Source organism: Coregonus clupeaformis, chromosome 7 (genome assembly GCF_020615455.1).
Source record: "Coregonus clupeaformis isolate EN_2021a chromosome 7, ASM2061545v1, whole genome shotgun sequence".
In the NCBI taxonomy this organism is placed as follows: domain Eukaryota; kingdom Metazoa; phylum Chordata; class Actinopteri; order Salmoniformes; family Salmonidae; genus Coregonus; species Coregonus clupeaformis.
In genome coordinates this window covers 56,575,181-56,589,761 of record NC_059198.1, presented here as the reverse complement: position 1 = coordinate 56,589,761, position 14,581 = coordinate 56,575,181, and the positions used below count along the sequence as shown (strand labels likewise).

The window sequence follows — 14,581 nt, the reverse complement described above, 5'->3', positions numbered from 1 at the left end:
GTGAGTTCTAGAATAAGTTAATATGACCCAGGGGAGTGAGTTCTAGAATAAATGAATATGACCCAGGGGGTGAGTTCTAGAATAAATGAATATGACCCAGGGGAGTGAGTTCTAGAATAAGTTAATATGACCCAGGGGAGTGAGTTCTAGAATAAGTTAATATGACCCAGGGAGTGAGTTCTAGAATAAATGAATATGACCCAGGGGGTGAGTTCTAGAATAAGTTAATATGACCCAGGGGAGTGAGTTCTAGAATAAATGAATATGACCCAGGGGGGTGAGTTCTAGAATAAATGAATATGACCCAGGGGGGTGAGTTCTAGAATAAATGAATATGACCCAGGGGGTGAGTTCTAGAATAAATGAATATGACCCAGGGGAGTGAGTTCTAGAATAAGTTAATATGACCCAGGGGAGTGAGTTCTAGAATAAGTTAATATGACCCAGGGAGTTAGTTCTAGAATAAGTTAATATGACCCAGGGGAGTGAGTTCTAGAATAAATGAATATGACCCAGGGGAGTGAGTTCTAGAATAAATGAATATAACCCAGGGGAGTGAGTTCTAGAATAAATGAATATAACCCAGGGGAGTGAGTTCTAGAATAAATGAATATAACCCAGGGGAGTGAGTTCTAGAATAAATGAATATGACCCAGGGGAGTGAGTTCTAGAATAAATGAATATGACCCAGGGGGGTGAGTTCTAGAATAAATGAATATAACCCAGGGAGTGAGTTCTAGAATAAATGAATATGACCCAGGGGGTGAGTTCTAGAATAAATGAATATGACCCAGGGGAGTGAGTTCTAGAATAAATGAATATGACCCAGGGGAGTGAGTTCTAGAATAAATGAATATGACCCAGGGGGTGAGTTCTAGAATAAATGAATATGACCCAGGGGAGTGAGTTCTAGAATAAATGAATATGACCCAGGGGAGTGAGTTCTAGAATAAATAAATATGACCCAGGGGAGTGAGTTCTAGAATAAATGAATATGACCCAGGGGGCTGAGTTCTAGAATAAATGAATATGACCCAGGGGGGTGAGTTCTAGAATAAATGAATATGACCCAGGGGAGTGAGTTCTAGAATAAATGAATATGACCCAGGGAGTGAGTTCTAGAATAAATGAATATGACCCAGGGGGGTGAGTTCTAGAATAAATGAATATGACCCAGGGGAGTGAGTTCTAGAATAAATGAATATGACCCAGGGGGTGAGTTCTAGAATAAATGAATATGACCCAGGGGAGTGAGTTCTAGAATAAATGAATATGACCCAGGGGGGTGAGTTCTAGAATAAATGAATATGACCCAGGGGAGTGAGTTCTAGAATAAATGAATATAACCCAGGGGAGTGAGTTCTAGAATAAATGAATATAACCCAGGGGAGTGAGTTCTAGAATAAATGAATATGACCCAGGGGAGTGAGTTCTAGAATAAATGAATATGACCCAGGGGAGTGAGTTCTAGAATAAATGAATATGACCCAGGGGAGTGAGTTCTAGAATAAATGAATATGACCCAGGGGGTGAGTTCTAGAATAAATGAATATGACCCAGGGGAGTGAGTTCTAGAATAAATGAATATGACCCAGGGAGTGAGTTCTAGAATAAATTAATATGACCCAGGGGAGTGAGTTCTAGAATAAATGAATATGACCCAGGGGAGTGAGTTCTAGAATAAATGAATATGACCCAGGGGGGTGAGTTCTAGAATAAATGAATATGACCCAGGGGAGTGAGTTCTAGAATAAATGAATATGACCCAGGGGAGTGAGTTCTAGAATAAATGAATATGACCCAGGGGGTGAGTTCTAGAATAAATGAATATGACCCAGGGGAGTGAGTTCTAGAATAAATGAATATGACCCAGGGGGGTGAGTTCTAGAATAAATGAATATGACCCAGGGGAGTGAGTTCTAGAATAAATGAATATGACCCAGGGGGGTGAGTTCTAGAATAAATGAATATAACCCAGGGGAGTGAGTTCTAGAATAAATGAATATGACCCAGGGGGTGAGTTCTAGAATAAATGAATATGACCCAGGGAGTGAGTTCTAGAATAAATGAATATGACCCAGGGGAGTGAGTTCTAGAATAAATGAATATAACCCAGGGGAGTGAGTTCTAGAATAAATGAATATGACCCAGGGGGGTGAGTTCTAGAATAAATGAATATGACCCAGGGGAGTGAGTTCTAGAATAAATGAATATGACCCAGGGGAGTGAGTTCTAGAATAAATGAATATGACCCAGGGGAGTGAGTTCTAGAATAAGTTAATATGACCCAGGGGGGTGAGTTCTAGAATAAATGAATATGACCCAGGGGGGTGAGTTCTAGAATAAATGAATATGACCCAGGGAGTGAGTTCTAGAATAAATGAATATGACCCAGGGGAGTGAGTTCTAGAATAAGTTAATATGACCCAGGGGAGTGAGTTCTAGAATAAATGAATATGACCCAGGGGGGGTGAGTTCTAGAATAAGTTAATATGACCCAGGGGAGTGAGTTCTAGAATAAGTTAATATGACCCAGGGGGGTGAGTTCTAGAATAAATGAATATGACCCAGGGGAGTGAGTTCTAGAATAAATGAATATAACCCAGGGGAGTGAGTTCTAGAATAAGTTAATATGACCCAGGGGAGTGAGTTCTAGAATAAATGAATATGACCCAGGGGGGTGAGTTCTAGAATAAATGAATATGACCCAGGGGAGTGAGTTCTAGAATAAGTTAATATGACCCAGGGGAGTGAGTTCTAGAATAAGTTAATATGACCCAGGGGAGTGAGTTCTAGAATAAATGAATATGACCCAGGGGGGTGAGTTCTAGAATAAGTTAATATGACCCAGGGGAGTGAGTTCTAGAATAAATGAATATGACCCAGGGGAGTGAGTTCTAGAATAAATGAATATGACCCAGGGGGGTGAGTTCTAGAATAAGTTAATATGACCCAGGGGAGTGAGTTCTAGAATAAGTTAATATGACCCAGGGGGGTGAGTTCTAGAATAAATGAATATGACCCAGGGGAGTGAGTTCTAGAATAAATGAATATAACCCAGGGGAGTGAGTTCTAGAATAAGTTAATATGACCCAGGGGAGTGAGTTCTAGAATAAGTTAATATGACCCAGGGGAGTGAGTTCTAGAATAAATGAATATGACCCAGGGGGTGAGTTCTAGAATAAGTTAATATGACCCAGGGGAGTGAGTTCTAGAATAAATGAATATGACCCAGGGGGTGAGTTCTAGAATAAATGAATATGACCCAGGGGAGTGAGTTCTAGAATAAGTTAATATGACCCAGGGGAGTGAGTTCTAGAATAAGTTAATATGACCCAGGGGAGTGAGTTCTAGAATAAATGAATATGACCCAGGGGGGTGAGTTCTAGAATAAGTTAATATGACCCAGGGGAGTGAGTTCTAGAATAAATGAATATGACCCAGGGGGGTGAGTTCTAGAATAAATGAATATGACCCAGGGGAGTGAGTTCTAGAATAAATGAATATGACCCAGGGGAGTGAGTTCTAGAATAAATGAATATGACCCAGGGGAGTGAGTTCTAGAATAAGTTAATATGACCCAGGGGAGTGAGTTCTAGAATAAGTTAATATGACCCAGGGGAGTTAGTTCTAGAATAAGTTAATATGACCCAGGGGAGTGAGTTCTAGAATAAATGAATATGACCCAGGGGGGTGAGTTCTAGAATAAATGAATATGACCCAGGGGAGTGAGTTCTAGAATAAGTTAATATGACCCAGGGGAGTGAGTTCTAGAATAAGTTAATATGACCCAGGGGAGTGAGTTCTAGAATAAATGAATATGACCCAGGGGGTGAGTTCTAGAATAAGTTAATATGACCCAGGGGAGTGAGTTCTAGAATAAATGAATATGACCCAGGGGGTGAGTTCTAGAATAAGTTAATATGACCCAGGGGAGTGAGTTCTAGAATAAGTTAATATGACCCAGGGGGGTGAGTTCTAGAATAAGTTAATATGACCCAGGGGAGTGAGTTCTAGAATAAGTTAATATGACCCAGGGGGGTGAGTTCTAGAATAAATGAATATGACCCAGGGGGGTGAGTTCTAAAATAAATGAATATGACCCAGGGGGGTGAGTTCTAGAATAAATGAATATGACCCAGGGGGGTGAGTTCTAGAATAAATGAATATGACCCAGGGGGGTGAGTTCTAGAATAAATGAATATGACCCAGGGGGGTGAGTTCTAGAATAAGTTAATATGACCCAGGGGAGTGAGTTCTAGAATAAATGAATATGACCCAGGGGGGTGAGTTCTAGAATAAATGAATATGACCCAGGGGAGTGAGTTCTAGAATAAGTTAATATGACCCAGGGGAGTAAGTTCTAGAATAAGTTAATATGACCCAGGGGAGTGAGTTCTAGAATAAATGAATATGACCCAGGGGAGTGAGTTCTAGAATAAATGAATATGACCCAGGGGAGTGAGTTCTAGAATAAGTTAATATGACCCAGGGGAGTGAGTTCTAGAATAAGTTAATATGACCCAGGGGAGTGAGTTCTAGAATAAATGAATATGACCCAGGGGGGTGAGTTCTAGAATAAGTTAATATGACCCAGGGGAGTGAGTTCTAGAATAAATGAATATGACCCAGGGGGGTGAGTTCTAGAATAAGTTAATATGACCCAGGGAGTGAGTTCTAGAATAAGTTAATATGACCCAGGGGGTGAGTTCTAGAATAAGTTAATATGACCCAGGGGAGTGAGTTCTAGAATAAGTTAATATGACCCAGGGGGTGAGTTCTAGAATAAATGAATATGACCCAGGGGGGTGAGTTCTAAAATAAATGAATATGACCCAGGGGGGTGAGTTCTAGAATAAATGAATATGACCCAGGGGGGTGAGTTCTATAATAAATGAATATGACCCAGGGGGTGAGTTCTAGAATAAATGAATATGACCCAGGGGGTGAGTTCTAGAATAAATGAATATGACCCAGGGGAGTGAGTTCTAGAATAAATGAATATGACCCAGGGGGTGAGTTCTAGAATAAATGAATATGACCCAGGGGAGTGAGTTCTAGAATAAATGAATATGACCCAGGGGGTGAGTTCTAGAATAAATGAATATGACCCTGGGGGAGTGAGTTCTAGAATAAATGAATATGACCCAGGGGAGTGAGTTCTAGAATAAATGAATATAACCCAGGGGAGTGAGTTCTCGAATAAATGAATATAACCCAGGGAGTGAGTTCTAGAATAAATGAATATAACCCAGGGGAGTGAGTTCTAGAATAAATGAATATGACCCAGGGGGTGAGTTCTAGAATAAATGAATATAACCCAGGGGAGTGAGTTCTAGAATAAATGAATATGACCCAGGGGAGTGAGTTCTAGAATAAATGAATATGACCCAGGGGAGTGAGTTCTAGAATAAATGAATATGACCCAGGGGGTGAGTTCTAGAATAAATGAATATGACCCAGGGAGTGAGTTCTAGAATAAATGAATATGACCCAGGGGAGTGAGTTCTAGAATAAATGAATATGACCCAGGGGAGTGAGTTCTAGAATAAATGAATATGACCCAGGGGAGTGAGTTCTAGAATAAATGAATATGACCCAGGGGAGTGAGTTCTAGAATAAATGAATATGACCCAGGGGAGTGAGTTCTAGAATAAATGAATATGACCCAGGGGAGTGAGTTCTAGAATAAATGAATATGACCCAGGGGAGTGAGTTCTAGAATAAGTTAATATGACCCAGGGGGTGAGTTCTAGAATAAATGAATATGACCCAGGGGGTGAGTTCTAGAATAAATGAATATGACCCAGGGGAGTGAGTTCTAGAATAAATGAATATGACCCAGGGGAGTGAGTTCTAGAATAAGTTAATATGACCCAGGGGAGTGAGTTCTAGAATAAATGAATATGACCCAGGGGGGTGAGTTCTAGAATAAGTTAATATGACCCAGGGGAGTGAGTTCTAGAATAAGTTAATATGACCCAGGGGGGTGAGTTCTAGAATAAATGAATATGACCCAGGGGAGTGAGTTCTAGAATAAATGAATAAAACCCAGGGGAGTGAGTTCTAGAATAAGTTAATATGACCCAGGGGAGTGAGTTCTAGAATAAATGAATATGACCCAGGGGGTGAGTTCTAGAATAAATGAATATGACCCAGGGGAGTGAGTTCTAGAATAAGTTAATATGACCCAGGGGAGTGAGTTCTAGAATAAATGAATATGACCCAGGGGGGTGAGTTCTAGAATAAATGAATATGACCCAGGGGAGTGAGTTCTAGAATAAGTTAATATGACCCAGGGGAGTGAGTTCTAGAATAAATGAATATGACCCAGGGGGGTGAGTTCTAGAATAAGTTAATATGACCCAGGGAGTGAGTTCTAGAATAAGTTAATATGACCCAGGGGGTGAGTTCTAGAATAAATGAATATGACCCAGGGGAGTGAGTTCTAGAATAAATGAATAAAACCCAGGGGAGTGAGTTCTAGAATAAGTTAATATGACCCAGGGGAGTGAGTTCTAGAATAAATGAATGTGACCCAGGGGGTGAGTTCTAGAATAAATGAATATGACCCAGGGGAGTGAGTTCTAGAATAAGTTAATATGACCCAGGGGAGTGAGTTCTAGAATAAGTTAATATGACCCAGGGGAGTGAGTTCTAGAATAAATGAATATGACCCAGGGGGTGAGTTCTAGAATAAGTTAATATGACCCAGGGGAGTGAGTTCTAGAATAAATGAATATGACCCAGGGGAGTGAGTTCTAGAATAAATGAATATGACCCAGGGGGTGAGTTCTAGAATAAGTTAATATGACCCAGGGGAGTGAGTTCTAGAATAAGTTAATATGACCCAGGGGGTGAGTTCTAGAATAAATGAATATGACCCAGGGAGTGAGTTCTAGAATAAATGAATATAACCCAGGGGAGTGAGTTCTAGAATAAGTTAATATGACCCAGGGGAGTGAGTTCTAGAATAAGTTAATATGACCCAGGGGAGTGAGTTCTAGAATAAATGAATATGACCCAGGGGGTGAGTTCTAGAATAAGTTAATATGACCCAGGGGAGTGAGTTCTAGAATAAATGAATATGACCCAGGGGGGTGAGTTCTAGAATAAATGAATATGACCCAGGGGAGTGAGTTCTAGAATAAGTTAATATGACCCAGGGGAGTGAGTTCTAGAATAAGTTAATATGACCCAGGGGAGTGAGTTCTAGAATAAATGAATATGACCCAGGGGGTGAGTTCTAGAATAAGTTAATATGACCCAGGGGAGTGAGTTCTAGAATAAATGAATATGACCCAGGGGGGTGAGTTCTAGAATAAATGAATATGACCCAGGGGAGTGAGTTCTAGAATAAATGAATATGACCCAGGGGGGTGAGTTCTAGAATAAATGAATATGACCCAGGGGAGTGAGTTCTAGAATAAGTTAATATGACCCAGGGGAGTGAGTTCTAGAATAAGTTAATATGACCCAGGGGAGTTAGTTCTAGAATAAGTTAATATGACCCAGGGGAGTGAGTTCTAGAATAAATGAATATGACCCAGGGGAGTGAGTTCTAGAATAAATGAATATGACCCAGGGGAGTGAGTTCTAGAATAAGTTAATATGACCCAGGGGAGTGAGTTCTAGAATAAGTTAATATGACCCAGGGGAGTGAGTTCTAGAATAAATGAATATGACCCAGGGGGTGAGTTCTAGAATAAGTTAATATGACCCAGGGGAGTGAGTTCTAGAATAAATGAATATGACCCAGGGGGTGAGTTCTAGAATAAGTTAATATGACCCAGGGGAGTGAGTTCTAGAATAAGTTAATATGACCCAGGGGGGTGAGTTCTAGAATAAGTTAATATGACCCAGGGGAGTGAGTTCTAGAATAAGTTAATATGACCCAGGGGGGTGAGTTCTAGAATAAATGAATATGACCCAGGGGGGTGAGTTCTAAAATAAATGAATATGACCCAGGGGGGTGAGTTCTAGAATAAATGAATATGACCCAGGGGGTGAGTTCTAGAATAAATGAATATGACCCAGGGGGTGAGTTCTAGAATAAATGAATATGACCCAGGGGGTGAGTTCTAGAATAAGTTAATATGACCCAGGGGAGTGAGTTCTAGAATAAATGAATATGACCCAGGGGGTGAGTTCTAGAATAAATGAATATGACCCAGGGGAGTGAGTTCTAGAATAAGTTAATATGACCCAGGGGAGTAAGTTCTAGAATAAGTTAATATGACCCAGGGGAGTGAGTTCTAGAATAAATGAATATGACCCAGGGGAGTGAGTTCTAGAATAAATGAATATGACCCAGGGGAGTGAGTTCTAGAATAAGTTAATATGACCCAGGGGAGTGAGTTCTAGAATAAGTTAATATGACCCAGGGGAGTGAGTTCTAGAATAAATGAATATGACCCAGGGGGTGAGTTCTAGAATAAGTTAATATGACCCAGGGGAGTGAGTTCTAGAATAAATGAATATGACCCAGGGGGGTGAGTTCTAGAATAAGTTAATATGACCCAGGGGAGTGAGTTCTAGAATAAGTTAATATGACCCAGGGGGGTGAGTTCTAGAATAAGTTAATATGACCCAGGGGAGTGAGTTCTAGAATAAGTTAATATGACCCAGGGGGTGAGTTCTAGAATAAATGAATATGACCCAGGGGGTGAGTTCTAAAATAAATGAATATGACCCAGGGGGGTGAGTTCTAGAATAAATGAATATGACCCAGGGGGGTGAGTTCTATAATAAATGAATATGACCCAGGGGGGTGAGTTCTAGAATAAATGAATATGACCCAGGGGGGTGAGTTCTAGAATAAATGAATATGACCCAGGGGAGTGAGTTCTAGAATAAATGAATATGACCCAGGGGGGTGAGTTCTAGAATAAATGAATATGACCCAGGGGAGTGAGTTCTAGAATAAATGAATATGACCCAGGGGGGTGAGTTCTAGAATAAATGAATATGACCCTGGGGAGTGAGTTCTAGAATAAATGAATATGACCCAGGGGAGTGAGTTCTAGAATAAATGAATATAACCCAGGGGAGTGAGTTCTCGAATAAATGAATATAACCCAGGGGAGTGAGTTCTAGAATAAATGAATATAACCCAGGGGAGTGAGTTCTAGAATAAATGAATATGACCCAGGGGGGTGAGTTCTAGAATAAATGAATATAACCCAGGGGAGTGAGTTCTAGAATAAATGAATATGACCCAGGGGAGTGAGTTCTAGAATAAATGAATATGACCCAGGGGAGTGAGTTCTAGAATAAATGAATATGACCCAGGGGAGTGAGTTCTAGAATAAATGAATATGACCCAGGGGGTGAGTTCTAGAATAAATGAATATGACCCAGGGGAGTGAGTTCTAGAATAAATGAATATGACCCAGGGGAGTGAGTTCTAGAATAAATGAATATGACCCAGGGGAGTGAGTTCTAGAATAAATGAATATGACCCAGGGGGTGAGTTCTAGAATAAATGAATATGACCCAGGGGAGTGAGTTCTAGAATAAATGAATATGACCCAGGGGAGTGAGTTCTAGAATAAATGAATATGACCCAGGGGAGTGAGTTCTAGAATAAATGAATATGACCCAGGGGAGTGAGTTCTAGAATAAGTTAATATGACCCAGGGGGGTGAGTTCTAGAATAAATGAATATGACCCAGGGGGGTGAGTTCTAGAATAAATGAATATGACCCAGGGGAGTGAGTTCTAGAATAAATGAATATGACCCAGGGGAGTGAGTTCTAGAATAAGTTAATATGACCCAGGGGAGTGAGTTCTAGAATAAATGAATATGACCCAGGGGGGTGAGTTCTAGAATAAGTTAATATGACCCAGGGGAGTGAGTTCTAGAATAAGTTAATATGACCCAGGGGGGTGAGTTCTAGAATAAATGAATATGACCCAGGGGAGTGAGTTCTAGAATAAATGAATAAAACCCAGGGGAGTGAGTTCTAGAATAAGTTAATATGACCCAGGGAGTGAGTTCTAGAATAAATGAATATGACCCAGGGGGTGAGTTCTAGAATAAATGAATATGACCCAGGGGAGTGAGTTCTAGAATAAGTTAATATGACCCAGGGAGTGAGTTCTAGAATAAATGAATATGACCCAGGGGGTGAGTTCTAGAATAAATGAATATGACCCAGGGGAGTGAGTTCTAGAATAAGTTAATATGACCCAGGGGAGTGAGTTCTAGAATAAATGAATATGACCCAGGGGGGTGAGTTCTAGAATAAGTTAATATGACCCAGGGGAGTGAGTTCTAGAATAAGTTAATATGACCCAGGGGGGTGAGTTCTAGAATAAATGAATATGACCCAGGGGAGTGAGTTCTAGAATAAATGAATAAAACCCAGGGGAGTGAGTTCTAGAATAAGTTAATATGACCCAGGGGAGTGAGTTCTAGAATAAATGAATGTGACCCAGGGGGGTGAGTTCTAGAATAAATGAATATGACCCAGGGGAGTGAGTTCTAGAATAAGTTAATATGACCCAGGGGAGTGAGTTCTAGAATAAGTTAATATGACCCAGGGAGTGAGTTCTAGAATAAATGAATATGACCCAGGGGGTGAGTTCTAGAATAAGTTAATATGACCCAGGGGAGTGAGTTCTAGAATAAATGAATATGACCCAGGGGAGTGAGTTCTAGAATAAATGAATATGACCCAGGGGGGTGAGTTCTAGAATAAGTTAATATGACCCAGGGGAGTGAGTTCTAGAATAAGTTAATATGACCCAGGGGGGTGAGTTCTAGAATAAATGAATATGACCCAGGGGAGTGAGTTCTAGAATAAATGAATATAACCCAGGGGAGTGAGTTCTAGAATAAGTTAATATGACCCAGGGGAGTGAGTTCTAGAATAAGTTAATATGACCCAGGGGAGTGAGTTCTAGAATAAATGAATATGACCCAGGGGGTGAGTTCTAGAATAAGTTAATATGACCCAGGGGAGTGAGTTCTAGAATAAATGAATATGACCCAGGGGGGTGAGTTCTAGAATAAATGAATATGACCCAGGGGAGTGAGTTCTAGAATAAGTTAATATGACCCAGGGGAGTGAGTTCTAGAATAAGTTAATATGACCCAGGGGAGTGAGTTCTAGAATAAATGAATATGACCCAGGGGGGTGAGTTCTAGAATAAGTTAATATGACCCAGGGGAGTGAGTTCTAGAATAAATGAATATGACCCAGGGGGTGAGTTCTAGAATAAATGAATATGACCCAGGGGAGTGAGTTCTAGAATAAATGAATATGACCCAGGGGGGTGAGTTCTAGAATAAATGAATATGACCCAGGGGAGTGAGTTCTAGAATAAGTTAATATGACCCAGGGGAGTGAGTTCTAGAATAAGTTAATATGACCCAGGGGAGTTAGTTCTAGAATAAGTTAATATGACCCAGGGGAGTGAGTTCTAGAATAAATGAATATGACCCAGGGGAGTGAGTTCTAGAATAAATGAATATGACCCAGGGGAGTGAGTTCTAGAATAAGTTAATATGACCCAGGGGAGTGAGTTCTAGAATAAGTTAATATGACCCAGGGGAGTGAGTTCTAGAATAAATGAATATGACCCAGGGGGTGAGTTCTAGAATAAGTTAATATGACCCAGGGGAGTGAGTTCTAGAATAAATGAATATGACCCAGGGGGTGAGTTCTAGAATAAGTTAATATGACCCAGGGGAGTGAGTTCTAGAATAAGTTAATATGACCCAGGGGGGTGAGTTCTAGAATAAGTTAATATGACCCAGGGGAGTGAGTTCTAGAATAAGTTAATATGACCCAGGGGGGTGAGTTCTAGAATAAATGAATATGACCCAGGGGGTGAGTTCTAAAATAAATGAATATGACCCAGGGGGTGAGTTCTAGAATAAATGAATATGACCCAGGGGGGTGAGTTCTAGAATAAATGAATATGACCCAGGGGGTGAGTTCTAGAATAAATGAATATGACCCAGGGGGTGAGTTCTAGAATAAGTTAATATGACCCAGGGGAGTGAGTTCTAGAATAAATGAATATGACCCAGGGGGTGAGTTCTAGAATAAATGAATATGACCCAGGGGAGTGAGTTCTAGAATAAGTTAATATGACCCAGGGGAGTAAGTTCTAGAATAAGTTAATATGACCCAGGGGAGTGAGTTCTAGAATAAATGAATATGACCCAGGGGAGTGAGTTCTAGAATAAATGAATATGACCCAGGGAGTGAGTTCTAGAATAAGTTAATATGACCCAGGGGAGTGAGTTCTAGAATAAGTTAATATGACCCAGGGGAGTGAGTTCTAGAATAAATGAATATGACCCAGGGGGGTGAGTTCTAGAATAAGTTAATATGACCCAGGGGAGTGAGTTCTAGAATAAATGAATATGACCCAGGGGGGTGAGTTCTAGAATAAGTTAATATGACCCAGGGGAGTGAGTTCTAGAATAAGTTAATATGACCCAGGGGGGTGAGTTCTAGAATAAGTTAATATGACCCAGGGGAGTGAGTTCTAGAATAAGTTAATATGACCCAGGGGGGTGAGTTCTAGAATAAATGAATATGACCCAGGGGGTGAGTTCTAAAATAAATGAATATGACCCAGGGGGTGAGTTCTAGAATAAATGAATATGACCCAGGGGGGTGAGTTCTATAATAAATGAATATGACCCAGGGGGTGAGTTCTAGAATAAATGAATATGACCCAGGGGGGTGAGTTCTAGAATAAATGAATATGACCCAGGGGAGTGAGTTCTAGAATAAATGAATATGACCCAGGGGGTGAGTTCTAGAATAAATGAATATGACCCAGGGGAGTGAGTTCTAGAATAAATGAATATGACCCAGGGGGGTGAGTTCTAGAATAAATGAATATGACCCTGGGGAGTGAGTTCTAGAATAAATGAATATGACCCAGGGAGTGAGTTCTAGAATAAATGAATATAACCCAGGGGAGTGAGTTCTCGAATAAATGAATATAACCCAGGGGAGTGAGTTCTAGAATAAATGAATATAACCCAGGGAGTGAGTTCTAGAATAAATGAATATGACCCAGGGGGTGAGTTCTAGAATAAATGAATATAACCCAGGGGAGTGAGTTCTAGAATAAATGAATATGACCCAGGGAGTGAGTTCTAGAATAAATGAATATGACCCAGGGGAGTGAGTTCTAGAATAAATGAATATGACCCAGGGGAGTGAGTTCTAGAATAAATGAATATGACCCAGGGGGGTGAGTTCTAGAATAAATGAATATGACCCAGGGGAGTGAGTTCTAGAATAAATGAATATGACCCAGGGGAGTGAGTTCTAGAATAAATGAATATGACCCAGGGGAGTGAGTTCTAGAATAAATGAATATGACCCAGGGGTAGAGTTCTAGAATAAATGAATATGACCCAGGGGGGTGAGTTCTAGAATAAACAAATATGACCCAGGAGGGTGAGTTCTAGAATAAATGAATATGACCCAGGGGGGTGAGTTCTAGAATAAATGAATATGACCCAGGGGGGTGAGTTCTAGAATAAATGAATATGACCCAGGGGGGTGAGTTCTAGAATAAATGAATATGACCCAGGAGGGTGAGTTCTAGAATAAATGAATATGACCCAGGGGAGTGAGTTCTAGAATAAATGAATATGACCCAGGGGGGTGAGTTCTAGAATAAATGAATATGACCCAGGGGAGTGAGTTCTGTATAGAAATTAATATGAATATGACCCAGGAGAGTGAGTTCTAGAAGAAAATAATATGAATGACCCAGGGGAGTGAGTTCTAGAATAAATTAATATGAATATGACCCAGGGGAGTGAGTTCTGTATAGAAATTAATATGAATATGACCCAGGGGAGTGAGTTCTAGAATAAATTAATATTAGTTTGACCCAGGGGAGTGAGTTCTAGAAGAAATGGTGGGAAACCATGTAAAGCATATTGCTCATCATGAAAGTTATTCTCAAGTTCCTTTGCACTGTATCACAAACACTATACCTGCTTGATGCAATAAAATAGGTAGAGCATGGTGCTTGTAATGCCAGGATTGTGGGATCGATTACCAGGGCAACCCAAACGAAAAATGTATGCACTCATGACTGTAAGCTGCTTTGGATAAAAGCATCTGCTAAATGGAATATATTATTATAATATAGCTAACATCCGTCCTCAGTTCCTTCCCCCCATCCACATCGACGGGGCCACAGTGAGGAAGGTCATACAAACATTTAGCTGTTAGCTAGGCACGTTTTGTGGTTGGAATTGCAGTATGTATTTAGTTTGAGAATTTAGAAGTGACCTAGCAACTTTTGACAGACTGGTTTCGTCTGGACGAACAAAAAACGGTTGTTCTGTGGAGAGAGAAAAAAAAGTGATAGAGTTCCAATATTTGCATAATCGTTGTGATTGGAGGATAGCTGTGAGGGTGATCGAATCAGGATCAAATCCTCTGCTCTCCTCGAGCTCATTAATTATATAATGTTCATATTTGAAGATGGTAGAAAGGCCTGTCTCTCTGGTAATGACATGGACTACAGGAAGTGGATTAGCTAAAGAGACTGGTAACCAGGTTACAGTAGTGCACTACATAGAGAATAG

At 40.3% G+C, this 14,581-nt stretch overlaps 1 protein-coding gene across 2 annotated transcripts in view; it reads right to left on the bottom strand.

Annotated features, from left to right (window-relative positions):
- The window catches only part of ube2wb (ubiquitin conjugating enzyme E2 Wb), a 38,051-nt gene that overhangs the window by 14,578 nt on the left and 8,892 nt on the right, over positions 1-14,581 (bottom strand). The gene's annotated exons all lie outside the window — the stretch shown is intronic.